This window comes from Rhipicephalus sanguineus, chromosome 7 (genome assembly GCF_013339695.2).
Source record: "Rhipicephalus sanguineus isolate Rsan-2018 chromosome 7, BIME_Rsan_1.4, whole genome shotgun sequence".
In the NCBI taxonomy this organism is placed as follows: domain Eukaryota; kingdom Metazoa; phylum Arthropoda; class Arachnida; order Ixodida; family Ixodidae; genus Rhipicephalus; species Rhipicephalus sanguineus.
This window is the reverse complement of record NC_051182.1, coordinates 84,787,868-84,795,569: the sequence shown is the minus strand read 5'-3', so window position 1 is coordinate 84,795,569 and position 7,702 is coordinate 84,787,868. Positions and strand designations below refer to the sequence as shown.

Below are 7,702 nucleotides of genomic sequence, written 5' to 3'. Positions count from 1 at the left end.
AGATTAGACGAACTTGGTAAGTGGTTCTTTTTCATTGTTCTGTTTTCTCTGTTTTCGGAATAGATAAACTTTTTTTTGTGCGAAAGTGTTCTCACCCGCACCTGTCGAGATTTAACGGCTGCCAGGAAAGAAAAGGAGGCTTCAGCTGTGCCCAATGGGGGAATTCATCGCGAACGATGCCTGGCAAGGCTTTCGCTGGTTCTTTGGCGCTTTATGCGTTTGCTTTGGCCACTGCAGATTTGTGTTCGTCGTCAGCTTCGGCAGTGCCCTTGTCATGACGTTTGTTGACATTATAACAGCGTTTGGCATTGTTTGCAGGTATTCTCAATGCGTTCAGTTTTTCGAGCTTTTATGACGGCAACAGTGTAATAGTGTCAGCAACACGTGCTCTTTTGCAAGCACTTAGAGAAACCTACGGTGCACTGTTTGTCTATGACGTTTGTCTTCAACACTGTTTTGTTTGTATGTTTGTCTGTTGTTGACTGTCTTCAACGGCGGACGGCGGGGTGCCGGCCTAAGGAGCTTCGCTACTAATAATTTGAGTTTTTTACAGCGTCTATGGGAGCACTTACGGCTGGAAATGCTGTCTCTAATGTGCTGGAGAACTCCGGACAGGCCGGTACCTTTAGTAATTGTGAATACGTAAAGCCAGCATTGTTTAAAATTAATACTTACATATATAAGTAGAATAGCTGTTTTCCGTGTTTTAGTTTTACAGTATCCGCTGTACTAGGCAAGGGTAACGCCTTTCGTGCCGAGTATTCTTTCTAGAGGCTGGTTTCAGTTCCTCTAGCAATTAACGAAAATAACCTGTGATGTGACGCTCCGGGCATTGCTAGCAACCTGATCGTTGTAAATTTTAAGCAAGCGCTGAACAGCACCCATTGATTGGCAAATTACAAAAACCTTATGTTTTATTTTTTTAGCTGTGGGCCATGTTTTGATGGGATAATTTGAATCCGCCCCTTCACTGGGCGTAACTAACGGATGCCAGTGGCGCTCTGTGCGCATTTAGTTTCACTTTACAGGCGGGCTTTAAATAAAAAAATCTGTGAGATTTAGCAAAAAAATCGAAAATATTTGGTGTAGTTCAAAAGATCCATCGTCGAATTTTCAGACCGCTGTGCCGGCGATATCGAAACTGAGTGCACTGGGTGCGTCGGAAGGGCGGTCCGTGTACTGCGTCACACCGAATCTTCCCTTTACGTAATTTCATGATGGCGCGCCGCGTGAGGACTTCGCCGCGGGAAAGACGGCGTTTCATTTGAGGGGAACGAGCCCAGCAACGGTCTTTCGCGCGTGATGTGCGATGCTTGTCGCCTTCTTTGTAATTTTGGCTTTGCCTTTCTGTGTAATTTTAGCTTTCACGCTCATCGCTGTCTCTGTCATGTGCGATCCTCGACCCGCAACAACACTGCTTAGCATGACGTGAGCTGTAGCGTTGAGGGGAACGCTGGCAGCGCTACCATGACCACTTTAAGATCACATGCGACAAGCACTGCACATCACGCGCGATGGACCATCAGCCGGCTTGCACACCTCAGATGACACACTGTTTTTCACGCGGCGAGGTCCTCGCGTAGCGCACCAACATTCTGATCACGTCGAGGTAAGTTCCGGCGTGCCGCAGCACCTCCCGGCGCACCCGGTGTGCTCTGCAGTTGCGGCATCGCCGGCACCGCGGTCTGGAAATTCGACGAAATATTGAATCAAATCTGCAAAAGATGTTCATAAAAATGAGGCACTATAACAAATGTCAGCTTTAATGGCGACCAATGTCCAATAGTTCTTAGCGAAAGAGCTGATAAACTTAATGAACATTAGTGTTCACATCTGTACAGCTGATTTTATGACGCCTAACATTAATTTAAGCCTGTTTTCATAGGAGTGATGGTTCTCAATGTCCTAATTGCTTTGTTGCAGTTGTACATCGAGGTGGAACTCCGGTTCAATACTAACATAGCAAGGCTCGAGAGCGAACTCAATGATGTGGTAGACGCTTTCTCTGAAAAGAAAGAACGGGTCTGCACACTGGTGGATGTTATGAAGCACATACAAGGCAACGTTGGGCACAGTCTGATAAATGAGGTACGTGGACACCCTCTTCAACACTAATAGTTTGCGCCTTGAGCCCTCTCTTAGATACGCAAGAAAGGATTCCTTGTGCCTCTGAAAAACCTGTTTAAAATTTTTGTATCTTACACCACAACACTCCCACTTGTGGTATGTTGTAACACTGAATATATGGTTTGCTAGTGCCAGCATTAATAGCTCGCTGTTCTCATTTTGCCCTTATTGGCACATATCTTCATTTTATTCTGTGGGCAAGCGCATGCATACCATACTCTGCACCACCAACAAACTTTGGCTAGTAGTTTATGTAGTCTGTAATTTCTTTTTGTAGATGGAATTGCCTGGTGATGAACTTCAAATATCAGCGCCTCACATTTACTGCACTCCTGACTAAGTCTGCGTTTTTGCTGGCAGCCAAGCCGAAGTCATCTCTGTCTCCACATCTGGATTACCGCGGGCACTTATTTTTTGTCTTTTGGTGTATTATATAAAGAACTTACAGTATCCATTTGCGTATTCCCAGATGCTTGCTCTTGTGCAGACAATTGCATTGCCAGGAGATAGGACACCAAAAAGTGTGGTTTGTGGACGCCTGAAATGTTTTTTGGTCTTTCTAAACCAGAAAAATCTAATTTAAGCTGCAGCATTTTTCTCTGCTACCTGTGTTTATGTAGTAATGCAGCTGCATTACTTTATGTAGCTGTATTTGTGAGATCTTTTGTGTCTTTCATAGCTGTAGGGCTCTGACACTACTCGACGTGTCACCCTGTTTTAGATATTACATCTTGCAAAGAAGAGACGTTTAAATAAAGAATTTCGTACCTGACAGTGCTTTTTTGAGAAAATTCAAAAAATGTGTAAAGGAATACCTTGTTTGAAAAGTTCAGACAGAGTTAGGAAGTTCGCTAATGGAATTGCCTTCAAGTTCATTTGAAATGCCATTGATATCCGAGACATTGCCCGGAGAGCTTTGCAGTGCGATTGAATTCACCTGTTCTAATACCAGCCAGCCTAAAATAAATACAAGATATAGCTGCCACAACCCTTTCTCGTCACTGCGTGTAGTCGTGCATGTTTGCGAATGCACGCGTACATGCAAAATTGAAAACTTTTGAGGGTTAGAACCACCAACCCTCATCCCTCTACCAGCTACGCCAATGTCGAAGGAATACCCGAGTAAGCGGCAGTATATATGTGTGAAAAACGTGCAGCTGATTTATGTGAGTGGGGAAGCCCAGACAGTACTCAAAAGAGTGTGTTGATTTTTCAGGATACTTTAGCTACTTATATGGACATTTTTTTTTTGTTTTGATAGCACTCTGTTTCACAGCCAGTTTTCAACATTTAGACGATGTCTCATGTCTAGAAATCTTGCCCACAGATTTGGTCAGTAGTGTGATTTGTCGACTTGTCGGTTCTCATGAGAGAATCTGTAGCACATTGAGTAACGGGACTGAAAGTGAAGCCATATACGGGTAAAGCAGCAGTGCGAGAAAACGTCATCCACTCTTCAATGACTTGTTCAAATGCATCGAAATATAGGCGAAGTGATTTTATCAGACTCCCAATTTTGGCGTCACAATCTTCTGTGAGAACAATTGCTAGACGTGACAGTACCATTGTAAACCTCATTACAGTGAACCTAAGGTTGGCTATACCGGATGCTTCAAGAAATGTGCCGAAAATTCTCAAAAATCCCGAAAATGCGATATTTGCTGGCTGCCTTGAGAATTGCTTGCGCTGTAGCGACAGGCGTCTTAAGATTGTTAAAGACCATTTGGGACCGCAATTAAAGAGTTAAATTATTTACCTTTTTAATTAGTGAAGTTCGGTGGTTCTGTCAAAGGGGTGAATTGAAGTTCTTTACTCAAAGAATCCATCCCAGCTTTGAAGTATGGAAAACTCTGCCTCTGGTAATTTTTTTGTCGTAGTGACATCGAACCAAATTCCACAGCTTTCAAAGGTGGCATCCATTGAATTTGGTTGAATTTCACCACGACACAATAATTACTACAGGCTGCTTTTTCTATATATCAAAGCTGGCATGGGTTCTTCGCATGTAAAACCTTATTTCACTCCTTTGATACAACCACCTAACTTCACCAGTTAAAGAGTTAATTCGTTTATTTTTAATTACACTCCTTAGTGGGGTCTTTAACAATCTTAAGATGCCTGCCGCTACAGCGCAAGCAATTCTCAAGGCAGCCAGCAAATATCGCATTTTCGGTATTTTTGAGAATTTTCGGCAGATTTCTGGAAACACCCGGTGTAAATAGAGTGCAATCAAAACTAAAAGATATCAAGAGCTGACGTAACACTTAAAAACACCTTTTTATAAGTTACATTCTATAAGTTACATTACATTATAAAAAATACAAGGCTACAGCGTAACCTATATAATATCAACAATTATAAGGGTTACAATGTAACTGATATCTGTAACCGTTACAATGTACCTTATATATGTATGAGTTACAATGTATCTTGCTACGTTATCCGTTACAAAGTATCGGATAAACATGATTTTGTGCACGGATAGTAAGAGTTACAAAGTTAAGAGTGTACTTGGGCTCGATTCGTTATTTCACTTGATACAAACGTGCTCGTGGTGCTCGCTGCGACAAGCCGAAAAGGCGGCGTTGCAAAATTGTTCTCGCCTAATGAGAACTCTGATATAATGAACAGCCAACTCAATATAAATCTTTGATTGGACCTAGTTCGTCCATAACATTTAAGGTGAGAACTTCACTGCAAACCAGGACAGATCACAAAGATGAGACACAAAGATAAGATCACAAAGATCTCTTCTTTGTAGTCTGTCCTGGTTTGCGCTGATGTTCTCACCTTATAAACCCTGTCAATTTTCATCCCTATTCATACTGTTCCTTCTGTATCATTGAAGGTCGTCGGAACACTGCTCTCATTTCTAGATTGCGATACGTCTTTATGAAGTCGTGTAGCGTTACGAGGGACCATTCTAATAAGGTGTAAGCGCAGCCAAATCGACGCTAAAAAGAAAGAACATCATCGTGTTCCTAAACCGAGGCTACAGAGCGATTCGGCGTCGTTTTCTTGAAAAGTTGCATGTAATCTACGTTACGATAACGTTTGTTGTGTTTAATTTTGTCTTGATGCCTCGATGGTACGTAAGAATGTTAAATGATTATCGCAAGGACAGCATACGTGATGTTGTCTGGAGATAGGCTAAAATATGTGACTATTTGTTTTCCGAAGCTATTTCAATTTTTCATGAGTGAAAAAGAAGTCCGGAGGGTCAGAAATATTATGGGTTTTCATTCCCTTTATGCGGCGTCTTTGAGAGCTCATGCGATGATACGGAACGAAGAATCCAAGCCGTCCGGCCATCCATCCACCCGTCTGTTCATTCATTCATTCATTCATTCATTCATTCATTCATTCATTCATTCATTCATTCATTCGTGACTTCTGAGCCTCTCGACCAACCAAGCAATCCGTCAGACAATGCAAGCCGTTGTATCTTCAGTTCTTCATTGACCATCTATTTGTTAAGTGGGAAAAGAATTTCAATTCCTTTTCATTCGTTATAGATTTTCTCGAGACAGATTTGCATTTTTTACCACTTTCTCAATTCTCGCTGAGACCACTGTCTCTTTTTATGAAAGAAAGCATGGCTCAATAGACCTACTCCACCTTGAGTTTCTTGAAGAGTACTTCTGCGCATTCCAGAAAAAGATGAAAGTGATAGAAGCAGTTCCTCGAATCAGCCCGCATCTAGAGCCAATGAAGATGCAGAAACGCTGTGAAAGCTGTACATTTCTTTCTTTATCAGTTTTATCTTTTTTTTTTCATACTACAGCCCTGTTGGTGCTATTGCAGGAGTGGGGATCATACATACAATTCTGGCGAACTCTGACGTCATCGCTTGATGATCATTTTAAATCACGCCGACGGTGAATTTTCGCGTTTGATGAGGCACCTATAAGGCCCTCACCTTAATAATAAAAATTATCGGATTTTACGTGCGAAAAGCAGTATATTGTCATGAGCCAAGCCGTAGTCGGGGGCTTCGGATTGATTCGGACCATCTTGGTTTCTTTAACATGCGCGTACATTATTTCACGAGTGTTTTGTTTTTGTGTTTCGCCCCCATTGAAATGCGGCCACGGCCGCCAATCGAAGCAGCTTTCCCTAGGTTTAACCGCGCAGGGCGTAGTCACGTGGCCACCACGGTGGCTCTCTAAGATTATCATTTCACACTCACATCATTTGAGGGGCCAGAAAAACAGACATTTCCTTTCAAAAAAAAAAACAAGGGCCATGTTTCTTGCCGCTGGCAATATCGGCCTTATCTCTCCTCGTACTATCGGGATCGTCTTCGGGCTCGGCTGAGGGCGCGTTATCGCTGCTGGTCTGTCAACATCGGATGAGCCGTTTTAGCTGCTCCACTGGAGAACCGTCAGATAGGACACTTCACCCTTTCAGATGCCACCTATGAATAACTGTCCGTGTAAATGCGTCAAATTGATATGGCGTTATTTCAAGGGACTCGATATTGTACTGTAACAAAACTAACGTCATAACACGCTAATTTATGCCTGTTATAGTACTTAATTCTAATCGAACTGTAATTAAACATCTCTTTATTCTGGAGGCACCCATGCTCTGTTTTTGGACAAATAGAATCAAAGCTTGAATACATGTTATAGCGGAACGAATCAGGGACACTAAAATTTGCGCACAGGACACGACCACTATGATACGTATCGTGCTCTTTCGTAGCCCCTAGTCGACACAACTAGTAAAAACAAGTGGTGTACACAATTGTGCACATAGCGTCTCGAGGGGTTGGAAGGAATAAAAGTGCTGTTCACAAAAGAATTATCAATAGCGGTACCATCGACAAATAAACAGTTTTTTAGAAGCGTATACCTTTTTCCTATATATATATATATATATATATATATATATATATATATATATATATATATATATATATATATATACACTTGTGTGTGTGTCTTGTTAATTTTTCTGCCTTTTCAAAACCGCGAGGTATCTGCAACCATGTGACGTACATATCATCGCATTCCATGTATTGCCTGGCGCAATTCGGTGATTTCCAGAATTCTTGAAAACTCCAATGTAGCTATCTTATCAATATAGGCCTACAAGTTCAGCAATGCCCGCAAAAAAAAAAAAAAAAATCTTCATACTGTGCAGGCGCCCAGAGAGCAAGCGCCAGGGAGGATGTTCTTGATCTACGCAGTTTTCTCTATTTTCGTGCTTCGCTAATTGCTTCCTCTGCTCGCCGTGGATTGGCGCGAACAAAGCGCGGGGGTATAGCTCAGTGGTAGAGCATTCGACTGCAGATCGAGAGGTCCCCGGTTCAAACCCGGGTGCCCCCTCATTTTTTTTCTTCCTTTCTTAATGTTTTTTTCCTTGTTTAATATTATTTCTTGTATGAGTTACTCAACACTCGATTGCCCGTAACAACAAAGAAGTACCGAGAACAAATACATTTGCCGATAGTACTTTCCACGTACCGACATGTCACTAAACAATTCGCGTCGCTCAACGTTTCGAGCCACGAATACAGCTTAATTTTGCCCACAGATATGCGTAGCAGCACGAACTGATATCAAGTGTT

At 42.1% G+C, this 7,702-nt stretch overlaps 1 non-coding gene across 1 annotated transcript; it reads left to right on the top strand.

The window, feature by feature from the left end:
* Positions 1–7,388: 7,388 nt before the first annotated feature.
* Positions 7,389–7,460, top strand: Trnac-gca (transfer RNA cysteine (anticodon GCA)). The gene has a single exon. It is a non-coding gene; the product is annotated as a tRNA-Cys (tRNA).
* The last annotated feature ends 242 nt before the right edge of the window (positions 7,461–7,702 follow it).